The 14,268-nt window shown below is 40.2% G+C and overlaps 1 protein-coding gene across 2 annotated transcripts in view; it reads right to left on the bottom strand.

Annotated features, from left to right (window-relative positions):
- Positions 1-13,813, bottom strand: part of ZNF385B (zinc finger protein 385B) — a 265,765-nt gene extending 251,952 nt beyond the window's left edge. Inside the window, exon 1 of one of the 2 annotated variants that reach the window (XM_060779896.2) lies at positions 13,330-13,813. The gene's annotated coding sequence lies outside the window, so the exon portion shown is untranslated. The remainder of the gene's footprint in view (positions 1-13,329) is intronic. The other variant, XM_060779905.2, reaches the window with a different exon arrangement.
- Positions 13,814-14,268: the final 455 nt, after the last annotated feature.

Genomic DNA, 14,268 nt, shown 5'->3' with positions numbered 1-14,268 from the left:
ATTACATGGAGTATACATCACAGCATATTCATATTTTCTGTAAACGGCAACCCTTGTTGATATGATCGGGACTTATTAAATGACAATACAAAGAACTTTTGTTGAGAATAGAACTAGTTGTGTTCAGCTAATATGTGTTTCCTACAACTCTTTGGAAGGAAAATATGTTGTGCAGCTGCCAATTACCTCTTGTCTCTGTCACCAGACTTAGGACCTCTTCACACAGACTTATTTTCAAAGGTGGAGGCAGTTTTTTGCAAGTTTGGCTACAGAGTCCTACGATTACCACCACACCCCAGAGAAGTACTTCAGGAGTGAATATGGCTGGAAAAAAAACCTACCACCACCAAAAATAACCTGCCAACAAAAGATGGGAGGCTTCCCATCTTTCCCTTGAAATCAATGGAAAGAGTCAGCTTCTTCACACTTTCCTCCGGGTGATGAGGTAGAGAGGAGCTGGAACGGTGCAAGACATGATGCACAAGCACCTTGTCTCCAGACCACCTCTTACGTTACGGTGCTTTGAGTGCTGACCTACAACTCTGGGAGATGAGGAATCAGACCTTGGCCATCAAAACCCAATGAGTGGTCTTGAGCAAATCACTCTTACTTAGCCTCAGAGGAAAGTGGAGACAAGCCCCTCTGAACGAATCTTACTACAAAAAGCCTGTGATATGATTACCATAAATTGGAAATGGCTTGACAGCACACAATGATAACAACAAGAACATTTCTGAATCTGGACACCATCAGAGATCCTTAGATGGCAACTTATAAATTGGAGGAGTTGCTGACAGGAGCAAAGAATCCTGTGGGTATGCAGTTATCCATGATCTCCCATCTACTTCCATTTAGCAAAATCGCTGCATCGTATTTGCCCACATCACATCCCTGGAAACAGCTGCGGTAAATGAGAAATATCACTAACAATCAAAGCAAGGAAACTTTTGTAACTTTGAAAGTAGTAACTTATCCTGCCAAATCCAGCCCATCAATATGGCCCTAATGAATAAAACAAGCCTATGAGGGTTGATAGCCAAATAAAGTTTTGGAAATACTTGCCAAGGATACTTGTGGATCATTTCCAAAAACAAAATCTTAAAAGTATTGATTCAAACTACAGTTTAGTTTTGAAATATGAAAAATGGAGTAAAGTTTCATTCTCCTTTGTTCCAGCAATGTATTAATCATAGCTCAAACAGTTACTTGCAATTACGTCTTTCACTACAGGGCAGTTGGAGACTGAGGTACAGTTATGGTATAATTATGCTCTCTCAAAATATTTAATTAGAATCACCACTACAGTTTTTTTATATATCATTATCCTAAATGTGTATGGATATGTGTGCATTTTGTAAAATGAATGCAGTTTGACACCACTTTTACTACCAGGACTCAGTGTCATGGAATTATGGGAATGCAGTTTGGCGAAATATCACCACTCTTTGGCAGAAAAAGCTGAAGGCCCTGTAAAACTACAACTCCCATGGTCCCATTGCACTGAGTCATGGACATTAAATTAATTTCCACCTGCAATAATTCTATAGTGAAAATGTACCTTGAATGTTGAATTGGTTTCAGGAGGAGCCTAAAAACTTGGTTATCCCAGTGTGCCTCCAATGATTGAATGTAAGATACCCCCGGCCCAAACTCTGCATAAAATGACTCAGAAGCACTTTATTTTATGATTCGTGCAACTAAATCCTACCTCAACCTTGGATCCCATCCCTGATTTTATTTATTTTATTTTATTTTATTTTATTTTATTTTGTCCTATCTCCTAGTGTTTTAAATTTTATCTTTGAATTTGGCCCTGCCCAGTGTGATCAATTGTGTTTTAATGTTTGATTTTATGCTGCTGTGTTGCTTATTGATATTGGTTTTGCATTTTATGTAATTTATTTTCTGATTTTCTGTTGTGTTTTTGTATTTATATTGTGTTTACTGCATTGATGGGCGTGACCTTATGTAAGCCACCCCGAGTCCCCTTGGGGGAGATGGAGGCGGGGTATAAATAAAGTTTTTTTTATTATTATTATTGTTTGTTTTTTCTATCAGAACTTGATATATTTTCTGTATGTCATTGGAATACACTAAACAGCCTTTATGACCAGTGATTAAGTGTATAAAACAGACATGGAACATGGCTGATATTTTTGACACCTTAAGTGTAATACTTAAATTGTCAGTGTAGCTTCCCTGCATGTTAACAATCTTATTATAAAGTTAACAATAATGCTAATTGGTGGAACTGAAGTGCTCAGATTGGTTTACAGGGTTTGCATATCTACAAACCTCAGCAGCTCAAGTTCTCTAATGCATTTTTAACACGTAAATTAATATGTGGTTTATAGAAGACACTGTCGGTTTTTCAGCTGATGCATAAGAAAAATCACAGCTCTATGCAGAATGTACAACAGCTGTGTTAAGGCTGCATGCCCAAAGTTCACTAAACTGCAGCTTCGTTTGAGATTAAATAACAATCACGATGGAAATTCTAATGAAAAAAGTATGTATCTCAGGATAACAGTCAATAAAAATAAGAAAGTTAATGGAGTTGATTACTTAGCTTCAGGAGGATTATGTTCAGGAACAATACACAGAATCCAGAAATATACAAATCCACCATAACATTGTTGACATTTTCATCCTGCCTTTTTCCTACTTCCATTCTCAAGGTGGCTTGCAACAGTTAAAACAAGCAAAGCTAAAAATTCATAGCATACAAAAGATTAAAAAGTTGAGTGTAATTAAGCTTTCAAAAAATTAAAAACAGGTAAAATTAAAAGGAAACAATAGAAAACCTAGTGTAATCCTACCCTCTACTCCCAAGGCATTCCCCCTAAGCAATCAAATGTCAAAAACCTGCCAAAACCTCAGCAGCAGAAAGATAGAAGTGAGATTTCCAATCTAATCTCTCTGGGAAGGAACTCCAGAGCCTAGGAGGAACCACTGAGGAGTCCCTCTCTCATGTTCCCATCAGATGTGAGTGTGCTGGGATCCAGAGATCCCTAGGAGATCTCAAAATAATAATAATAATAATAATAATAATAATTATTATTATTATTAAATAAAAATGTGGGCAAGTTCATATGGGAGAATATAATCTAATGACAACCTGGACCTGATTGTTATAGAACTTATAGTAAATGATTAAAATAATAATTAATAATCCTTTTCTTTTTCTCCTACAATGTCAGTATTTTAATTTGCCCCAAGCGTATGTTCGAAGACATACTCAGTAATAAATCCAAATCATAAGAACTGATTGCTCCAGCAAGCTGGGCCTGGCTTCTGCTTTTACACCAACCCTTTATACAACAACCCTGTAGGGTAGGCCAATCTGTTACACCCTGCTTCCTAACCTGTCAAATAAGTGGGGTATGCCTGCAACTGAATGCTGAGTGATGCTTCTGCACAACATTGCCCTTAACTGTAAAATTCCCAGAGCTCCATGATGCTGTTCCTGAAGATGTGCTTTTAACAACAACAACAACAACAAAAACAACAACAACAACAAAACAACATCCCTGTATTGTCAAAGTTTTTCATGGCCGGAATCAATGGGTTGTTGTGTGTTTTCCGGGCTGTATAGCCATACAGCCCAGAAAACACACAACAAAACAACATCCCTTTGGTTCAGTTCATGAACAGGTAGGTGTCTTTAATCTGAGATACCAGGACATTAAAACAGCACTCTGGTGGACTCCATTCAATGGCTTATGTGACTTTTGGATTCAGTGGGTTGCACCAGAGCTTGTTCAACATGTCACAATAAAGGGGTGTAAATACTTTTGCAACCAAGTTTTGCAAATGCCAGTTTGTTTTTGTTTACTAAACCTTTGTGTGATAAAATATTTTGTACTTTCAGAGTGCTGAGTTTCTTGTGCACAACAAGTGATCCCAATGCTAATTAAATCAATTTCAATTTGAAGCTGCAACATAATTAAATGTGAAGAAGTCAAAAGGAGGTGGACGCTTCTGCAAAGCACAATATGTATAACTGTATAATGAAGCCACATGTAGCAAATTTGGGGAAATTGTTTTTAAAGCGCCTATTTTTTAAACTTTCAAATACACTCGGGTTAGTTCGAAAGAGTCATCACTGACTGAGAAAGTGTACAGCTCAGAGACCTTTTCCAGCTCTACACTGTCACTGAACTCCCTATGGAATCCATGAATGTCTCCATAACCTTGAGGACTGAGGCTGTAATGAGCTCCATATAGTCTACTGCAGAAATAGACTCAGAAACATTATTTAATAATACAGAATGCAACTGCTTGCCTAATGGCACACTGGGTTCCTCGCACACAAAGTAGGATATAAAATACCCTCTACAACCTAGACCTCCACCTCTTTAGAAAAGCTTTTTGTGATCTAGTTTCATTCACAATAGTAGGGACTGATTCCTTGAATATCCAAAATATACCTTTAATGAAAGTTATATATCTCTTCAGCCACTTTCAATCACAGAGTAATTAGTAATTTTCATAGATGAAACCCAAGGTTGATAAGATACTGTTCCATTATCCAGGCGGAGTCCAAAAGGGGGTGCTAGACAGAGGATAGTCCATTGGGGGGGGGGGGGAGTTGAAGGAGAAAAACAATTTTTCCTAGTTTTTACTGGTTATTTCCCCTCCCCAGTTCTCATTTCAAAATTGAGGGTTGTTTCCATGACAGCTGCATGGGTGAGGGGAATAACAAGAAAATCGGGGGGAAAGGTTTTACTCCTTCAAAACCCCTCTCACACCCATAAAATGGATTGTCCTTCTCTCTCTAGCACCCCTCTTTGGCCTCTGCTCAGATAATGGAACAGTACCATTGATCATTTCTCCTGCAGCCCACCTGCAAATTTGTTAGGGTGCCTATGGAGTAAGTTTAGAAAGAGCAGGAGAATAATAATATAAAATCCCATTGTACAAATAGATACTTATATAACTGAAACTGGATAGAAGCAATAATATTTAACAAAAACCAAATGCATTCTCCATGCGGGATAAAATCTGAGTAAACGGTATTAATATATTGTGCCAATAAAATACCCATGGCAAACTGATATGCTTTAAAATACTAGAGATAGGTATGGAAGTTAAAGACTGCTTCTTTATTGATAGTGGGGTTGTTTGCAATGCTCTGGAAAGGAAATATACACCGTTGATTTAAATGCATCTTGAAGGTATCGCACAAGTACAAGGGAACTTAAGCATGAAAACGATGCTGGGACTCTGACACCTTTCGTTTCTTCTGAATAAATAAAACACTGACCAGATCTTTGCAGCTGAACTAGAGTGTGGTAGGGATAACCTTATACTGAACTTTCGTACCCAATTACATGCTAACATTAGCTGACTTCCCCAAGATGAAGAGGCCCACCAACACCGTAAAAGAGGCACATTCAGCAGTGCAACCACATCACAAAATTACGTATCTTCAAAACTAAAATCCCTGGACTGTTTATTAACCTACAGACTGCAGCACACTAGTGAGAAATATAACACTTTCTCTTAGAGACACAAGTTCTGATGCAACACGTTTTTTCTTTGAACCTGGTCTCAGGATTACATTACAGTATCTTACAGGATCTTCCTGGTCTTTTTTGGTCAAGGGAAGTGGTGGGAGAAATGAGGGGAACAAATGTGTTAAAACACCAAAATTAGAGGCAGTTGAGAACTAAAGGATACAAGGAGTCCCTAGGAAATTATGAAGTAGACAAGCAATATGCTTCTTTATTCTTAGAAAGGCTATAACAGTCATAGGAGACTTTTACATTCATGAGACAGCAATCTGGAAACCTGTCATACTTTTTCTTTTCAGAAACCAACATGCTTGTAAAAGTGAATTGGTTATATTTATCTAGTTAATTATTTCATATCCACCCAAAGCATTGCTTGTGGTTGTGTGGAGTGGGAAGTTTTAAAAGGTATATATTAGGTTGGCTGGAGCCCCCGGTGGCACAGTGGGTTAAACCCCTGTGCTGTCAGCACTGAAGACCGACAGGTTGCAGGTTCGAATCCGGGGAGAGGTGGATGAGCTCCCTCTATCAGCTCCAGCTCCTCATGCGGGGACATGAGAGAAGCCTCCCACAAGGATGATAAAAACATCAAATCATCCAGGTGTCCCCTGGGCAACGTCCTTGAAGACAGCCAATTCTCTCACACCAGAAATGACTTGCAGTTTCTCAAGTCGCTCCTGACATAACAAAAAAAAAAAAGGTTGGCTATCATTGCGTGAAAGAAATATCTTTAACAATTTATCTTGTCTCCTATAAAGAGTCTGCAGGAAAACCATGCCGTCCAAGGGGAATCAACTGTGACTGTGTTCCTTCCTTGTCCTGCTCTTCTGCATTCACAATCATGGTTATTTAGCTTATATCGCTTTGCAAACATTTGGTCACCCCGTAACCTGCTGATATCACCTCCTATGCATAGGATAGTTCTGCTTTCTTCCTAAAATGATCAACCTCACCTCAGAAGCTAAGAAAGCAAGAGAATATTTCTATAGATATGAGGTACTATCAAAAGATAAATGTAGCAAATCAGGTATGAACTCTTACTACAAGCCAAGATGACTAAATGGAGGCTGTCATGCTTTGGGCATACCATCACACCAGATTTGCTGGACAAGATGGTAACTGCAAAACTGGAGACAGCAGGAAAAGAGGGAGATTATATTGCAGATGGACTGGTTCAATCAGGGAAGTCACAGTCCTGAGTCTGCAAGACCTGAGCAGGGAAGATGATGCCAGGACACTTGAAGATCTTTCATTCTCAGAATTGTATCTGAAATTGGTCGTTCTTATTGTAATTATTCACTCTCCCTTTTCTCTCTTATTCTGTGTATTCCCCTTTTTATTGTTTTGGACTATAGGCCTTGAGCCAGGAACACTGAGATATGCTCAGATATAGAACTCTTAGCAGCAATAGTCAAAAGATATTGTTCAACTCTCACCCTTTTTTCTTTAAAAAAAGGGGGGGGGGCAAAGGCATAAAAGCTTTTGGGAAAACATGGGAGACTAAAAAATAGAAGTTAATTGTTTCTGGACTAGGGATTTGAGAATATTCAGAAAATGGTCACAAAACATTTGGGGGCGAGGGGTTGAGAAATCCTGACAAGAAGAAACCTGGGGTGACCGGAATCTTAACAGTATGGAACTTACTCTACACAAAATGTGTACATTGTTGTTTTGTACAGAAAGCAGCATTTTCTGTGCAGAAAACAGCATTTTCTGAATGGAAAAAATATTATTTTATTGCAGAAATATTAATTCCTGTGCAGAGAAATTTCCTGGATAAAAATGGGTTTCAGTTCATTTGAAGGAGACAGCTACAATAAATTTTTCTACCTCCACCGAAACTGTACTGAATTGCTCAACAACAGTCTTCTTGAGTAGCCAAGGGCCTACTACATTCAGACCCAGAGAACACATGTACATAACTTAACTTAGAGACCAAGCTACCCTCATTTTGATGTCATAATTGATGCAAATCAGAGGGGCAGTTGCCAGCTGTTTTGGAACTACAACAACGTTCTGCAGTATCTAAAGGGCCACATCTCTTTATGAAACTGTCCATCACACTTGAGCAACTTCCCAACAAAATCCATAGCAAACCAGTCTCACAGCTGGCTGGTGGGCTGATTATGTTGGGGAAATGGTGACACTAAAGAACATCCTCATGGAAAATATATGCCCCTCACCAAGGCACAGACAGAATTAAAGGAAATACAAAAGATAATGCCTCTGCCATATTTCCTGTGAATCAAGTTTTGGCTTCTCTCTCAGGAACACCAAATATCTAGTTTCTGCTTTGGCTTTGGAAAAGCTTTCATTGACAACTGCCCAGTCAGTTCTGGTTTTTTCTCTCTCCTAAAATGTGACTCTCAGCCTGGAGCCAATAGAAAAGGGAAAGGCTTATCAATGAGGTGTTCTTGTATTTTCTTTTTAGTTGAGCCTTGTCTTTGCTTTGGAGTGGGCTGATTTTTGGCATATTTTTGCTAGAGGGAAGGACATTCTCTGGCACTGCATAACAGAGCAGTGGTTTGATGGCACTGTACAGACTGCTGCCACCTGGTCGCCATCTATATGCTAGACATAAACAAAACACAGCCAGCTCTTATCATGGTATGATACAAAATTTCAGCAGGAAATCACTCAGGTGAGCTTGAGGCTTTATTTTTTCATGGGGAGTGTGCATTGTGGGAATTTTGGAGAATTTGAAGGGACAAGAGAAAATATGCTAGGGAGCATGTGGCCTATGGTTCAATGGATACAAGTTTGGGTTCTGCTTGTCCAGTTATATTTTCATCTTATACTGAACAAGGATGTCGGTGCAACCTTTGTTGACATAACATCTGCCATGGGAATTTAACTTTTGCTCTTCCTGCTTTCTTAATGGGGTTGAGAGGGGAAGATGGCCAAATGGGTAATGAAAGTGGTGAATGCAATGAGTAAAGATATTGGTGAACTCCTCTCTGCAATGAGAGCAGGATTCAATTGTTTCTAGAACACGCAGCTGTCAGAAATTTCTTTTCTTTTGTTAAAGTTTCCCTTAATTATGTTATTTTAGGACGGTAATTTCAGGCTAGTCTTCAGCATCCCCTTCTTCCATTTCAATTGCAGGGATTTCTGGATTAGATGGATTGATCAGATCCATTTCAATGTGCCTATGACACCATGTAACAAAATTTGAAAATTTTTCTGTTCTTGGTTTGAAAGTGCTATTTCCTGTTTAATTGTGTGGTACTTACTTTGTTATTAAACTCCAATAGCTTCATGGGGGGGGGGGGGGGTGCAACAAACTATGTTGAATTGGTTGAGACTTGATGAAATATTCATTGAAAAATTATAGCAAAACATGCTACAGGATGTCCCGCAAAAACCAAGTTTTGTCAGTTTAATAATTTTTCCCATATTTTTATGATAGAACTAATTAGGAAATGATATTTATAACCCAGGAACAAAAATCATGGGATACAGAAATTACACTGGTCACTTTAGTCAATAGAGTGTGTCCTAGCTCAGTTCTACTGGACATTCAACAGCTTTTGATATCATCAACCAAGTATCCTTCCTGGTTATCCACATGGGATGATTCTGGAGGGACTGTGATGCAATGGCTCCATTCCTTTCCAGATGGAAAGTTCAGAGATTAGTGCTGCAGGGTTTATCTCTGATGCTGTACAGTTTTGTGCTTCAGAGTTCCTTCCCAATGCTATTTAACAAAACATGAAATCACTGAGAAAAACAATTCAAGATTTGGAGTTTCCATGTCTCCTGGTGACATCCATCCTTACACTAAGGAGACCCTTATCCTAAACATATCCACGGAACATCTCTAGCTAAAACTGGAGCCAGGAATCAGTATTTGCAACACAGTATGAAAAATGCACACACTCTATAGACATTTTATTTGCATTCCACACCACAACTAAAGGAATGTCACTGTCTTTAATAAATCGGTGTCAACTCACAGGCAATCCATTTGACTTCTATAACTATTTACAGTAGAGTCTCGCTTATTCAACCTTTGTTCATCCAACATTTTGTATTATCCAACACACTCTGCCTCCCACCTGGATTCACAGCTATTTCAATACATTGCAATGTTTTGGTGCTAAATTCGTAAATACAGCAATTAATACATAATGTTACCATGTATTGAACTGCTTTTTCTGTTGATTTGTTGTAAAACATGACGTTTCAGTGCTCAATTTGTAAAATCATAATGTAATTTGATATTTAATAGGCTTTTCCTTAATCCCTCCTTATTATCCAACGTTTTTACTTATCCAACGTTCTGCCGGCCTTTTTATGTTGGATAAGTGAGACTCTATTGTACTACCAATGAGCTTAATTCATTTGTTTTGTTCTTTATTCTGATAATGTCCATATGTCTTTTCCCTTTCACCTCAGTTTAAGTGTATTAGTGATACTAACATGAACTTTTGTCATTGGAACTCAAGTCAAACATTACCAAGAGCCCTTCTAAACTGCCATAAAATTTTATCCATATATCACTAGCAAAGTTAACACTGCAATTACCTAGGTTGTGCAGTCCTTTGGTACACGAGCATGGATTTTTGAGAAACAACCATAATCATCTGTTCTGAAACCAGCAGATGAGGTAGTTGGATTTAAGCTGAAGCAACCATGCCACAGTTATATAATCGCTTCAGCCAATGACTGAGAGATGGACAAAATTAGAGATCTATGCACACTTACTTCTTTTAGCAATTAACTAAAGTGGAATATCGCTGACCATGTGTCACTACTGTTTACTAACCAGATGTTTTCTAAGCAGGGTTCCAGGGACATCATGCTGCAGCATCTTTTATCCCATAACTTGAGCTTCTACCACAGCATCCCTTTCAACCCTATATTATTCACTGCCAGAATATATATCATTTAACCTCCAGCTCAATATGCATCTGACATGAAAATGTATTGAGTTCTATAAACTAAATCAAGTTGTATTAGACACATGTATTCAAAGATAAGTTGAGAGTACTATATTTCAAGATACCTTTATACAATTCTCTTGATGACAGGTTATTTTCTTTCCCTCTTTCTTTCTTTATAAATCGTGTGACATCAAAGGGAAATCAAAGTAAAACATAGTATCAGTTTCAGTAATAGAAAAACATTTCTAAATTTATCCTGAACTTTTTTTTGTCAACAAATGGCTGGCTGCCCACATTCACTCTACTGAATTGATTATAAGGTTACAAATCCCCCTCCCTAACCTTCAGGGTTGACAACACAATTCCTGCAAAGGGGGGGGGGGGGGGGATTTTTACTGGCGTCGTTTATGAACTGGTGCGTTTTAGTAGATTACAGGGCACTACTGTAGAATAATCCTACAAAAGCTAGCTGCTGCATCAGCTGTTTCTACACTCTCTTTACACTGTCAAGGATTTTTTATGGTACACATCCAAAGTAGTGTATTCAATAACAAGCATTTGTTTCGTCATTAAGAACTTGTGGGGCATGTGTTTTTGATATGCCCTGAGTGACATAATCCTGGTGGTACTATTTTGTTATTGTTGTGTGCTTTCATGTTGTTATGGCAGCCCTAAACACCCTAAAAACACCAGATCCTGTCTGATCTCAGAAGTTATGTAAGGTCTGCCATGGCCGGTCCATGGACGGGAGACCACCTATGAATGACAGCTGCAGTAGGTTTTATTTCAGATGAAGAAACTGGCAAAGAGAATTCCCTGCCTAAGAAAACTCTATGAAATTAATGGGGTCACTGTAAATCGAAAGACAACTTGAAGGCACACAGAAGACAAAGGTATCATCTCTCCTCCCAAAAGAAAGTGCTATTGCAATTCATATTTACTACACTATGTAGCATGATTTTTGTTCCTGCATTATAAATGCCATTTCCTAATTTCTATCATAAAAACATGTTAAAAGTTTATTAAACTGTACAAACTTTGTTCTTGCGGGACATCCTGCAGCACATTTTCTACAGTATAGTTTTCATTCTGTCTCAACCAATTCAACATAGTTTGTTGCAGCCGCAAAAACAAAGTTTCTGGAGTATAAACTACTTTCAAAGTAAGTAACACATAATTAAATAGGAAATAATACTTTCAAACCAGGAACATATTTTTTTGCAAAAATTGCTGCAAAGTGCTATTACACCTCACGGATCCAATAGCTGAAAGAATCCACAGCGGATCATCATAGAGGGATGTGTACTTTTTCTGATGCTTGCACCCTCTATGAAAGCTTCAGACCTCAAACACAACATGCACACACCACTATGTTGGTAATTAGATCATGGAGGATGATTCCTTAAAGTAGGCTAATTCCTCATTTGCGAAGGAAATTCCCCTCTTCTAAGAAAAGGCAATGGAGTCAAGTGAGGTTAAGGGGACTGCGACTCCTTCCACACAGCTGTATAAAATCCACATTGAACTGGGTTATATGGCAGTGTGGACTCAGATAACTCAGGGATTTTCTGCTTTAATATTCTGGGTTATATGGCTATGTGGTTGGCAGAAGCTGGGCCTATCTGTTTTGAATTGGGTTATCTGAGTCCACAGTGCCATATATTCCAGTTCAAAGCAGATAATGTGGGACTTAATGCGGCTGTGTGGAAGGAGCCTCCCAGAAGGGACTCAGGGCAGTGAACAACAAAATCAGCAAACATTCAATGCTGTACAACAAAAATAAGTAAACACGCATCCCACCCAAATCCCAAAACAAATACACATTCATACCACAATTAAGGGCCCTTCCACACAGCCCTATATCTCAGAATATCAAGGCAGAAAATCCCACAATATCTGCTTTGAACTGGGATATATGACAATGTGGACTATGATAAGACAGTTCAAAGCAGATATTGTGGGATTTTCTACTTTGGTATTCCGGGCCCTGAGTTACCTGAATCCACACTCAGATACTGTGGGATTTTCTGCCTTGATATTCTGGGATATAGGGCTGTGAGGACGGGTCCTAGGCTGGATAAGGATTATGTGAACTGCACATGAACAACACCTAGAAGACCTAATTTTCTTTAAATTTGATTATACCAGATATATAACAAAAGAAATATGTCTTTACACAATCCATGGTTCACTTATGAATTTGCTAAAAAGGTAAAAGTCTCCCTTGACATTAAGTCTAGTCGTGTCCAACTGAAGGGGTTGGTGCTCATCTCCATTTCTAAGCCAAAGAGCCGGAGTCGTCCATAGACACCTCCAAGGTCATGTGGCCAGCATGACTGCATGGAGCACTGTTACCTTCCTGCAGAAGTGGTACCTATTAATCTACTCACATTTGCTAGGTTGGCAGAAGCTGGGCCTAACAACAAGAGCTCACCCTGCTTCCCGGATTCAAACCGCCAACAGCTCAGCTTTTAGGAGCCTTCCACACAGCCCTATATCCCTGAATATCAAGGCAGAAAATCCCACAATATCTGCTTTGAACTGGAATATATGGCAGTACTCAGATAACCCATTTCAAGGCAGATATTGTGGGATTTTCTGGCATAATATTCTGGGATATAGGGCTGTGTGAAGGACCTAAGACTCATTAAAACAGAAGTTAACATATAAAATTGACATGGAGCTCCCCTGTGATCCCCAGAGCAGCAGAAACCAAGCTTGTGCTGACATCCTTTCAAACATTGCAACAGGGGTCTCTCTCTCTCTCTCTCTCCTCCTGTCCCCTCGCTCTCTGCCTTCTTCTTCTCTCCAAGCTAAACAGACTCAGCTCCATTAAGTTCGCCTCCACCTGTCACTGGGACCGCTTGGAAAGAACCGCAAATCCCCTGAAGAAGTGGGGTGGAAGGAGGGAGAGAAGGCTTTCCACCTACCTGCGCCAGGGCTGGAGGCGGAGGCGTCTCTAGCAGGACCCCGGAGCCTTCCCAGAAGCCAAGTCCCCCGCCTGGTGCCATCCCAAGGAGAGAGAGAGTGGCAGAGGGAGTCTCGGGCTGGCCAAACTTTGCCGGGAAGCGAGGCAACGGAGGAGCAGAGGGGCTCCGTCCTGAGGCGAGGCTGCCTCTCCCTCTCTCCCTTCCCCGGAGGCTTTGGTCCCTCCTCCTCCTCCTCGTTCTCCTCCTCTAAATCCTGCGGGGCGGGCAGAGCCACTCGCTCCTGGCTCCTTCGGCTTGCCTTCTGCTTGCCTCTCAGCCGGCTTCAGAGTTTGGCTCCAACTTCGCGCCCGTCCCCAAGCCAAACGCACCTGCCTGCCTGCCTGCGCGCGCACCCCTCCAGCCCTCTTCCCTCGCGCCCCATCCAGCCTCTGAAACACGCGCGCATTGGCGATGCCCAGCCTGGGAATCCAGGCAGCTGGAGGCAGGCCCGCCCTGCGCATGCGCCCGCTCTGCCTCTCAGGTGCGCCAGTCTCCTTCTCTCTCCTTTGCATCAGTGCCGTCTCGCTGGAACACCTCAGCAAGCGAGAGTCCAAAAGTGGCAGGCAAAATGAGAGACTCCCTCTGGTAATAGTATGAAAGCTAGTTCCGCTTCACTCCTTTGGGAGCGCTGTTTGCACAATGCAGAACTGAACACAGATATTTTAGAAGGAATGTAAGAGTTCTTTAATGATAAAACCCTAAATCTTACCCTAACCCCTAATCCTAATTCTTACCCTACCCCAAACCCTAACCCTAAATCTTACCCTAACCCTAAGCATTGGCAGTCTTTAGGAAGAGCTTGAAGACATGGTTGTCCCACTGTGCTTTCCCAGAATAGGAAACTCCAAGCATCATGTCCCAAATGCACTTTACTATAGATTTAAGATTGTCTGCACACTG

The sequence above is a fragment of the Anolis sagrei genome, chromosome 1 (genome assembly GCF_037176765.1).
Source record: "Anolis sagrei isolate rAnoSag1 chromosome 1, rAnoSag1.mat, whole genome shotgun sequence".
Lineage (NCBI taxonomy): Eukaryota > Metazoa > Chordata > Lepidosauria > Squamata > Dactyloidae > Anolis > Anolis sagrei.
Note: the sequence above shows the minus strand (reverse complement) of the source record. Positions and strands in the feature narration are given on the sequence as shown.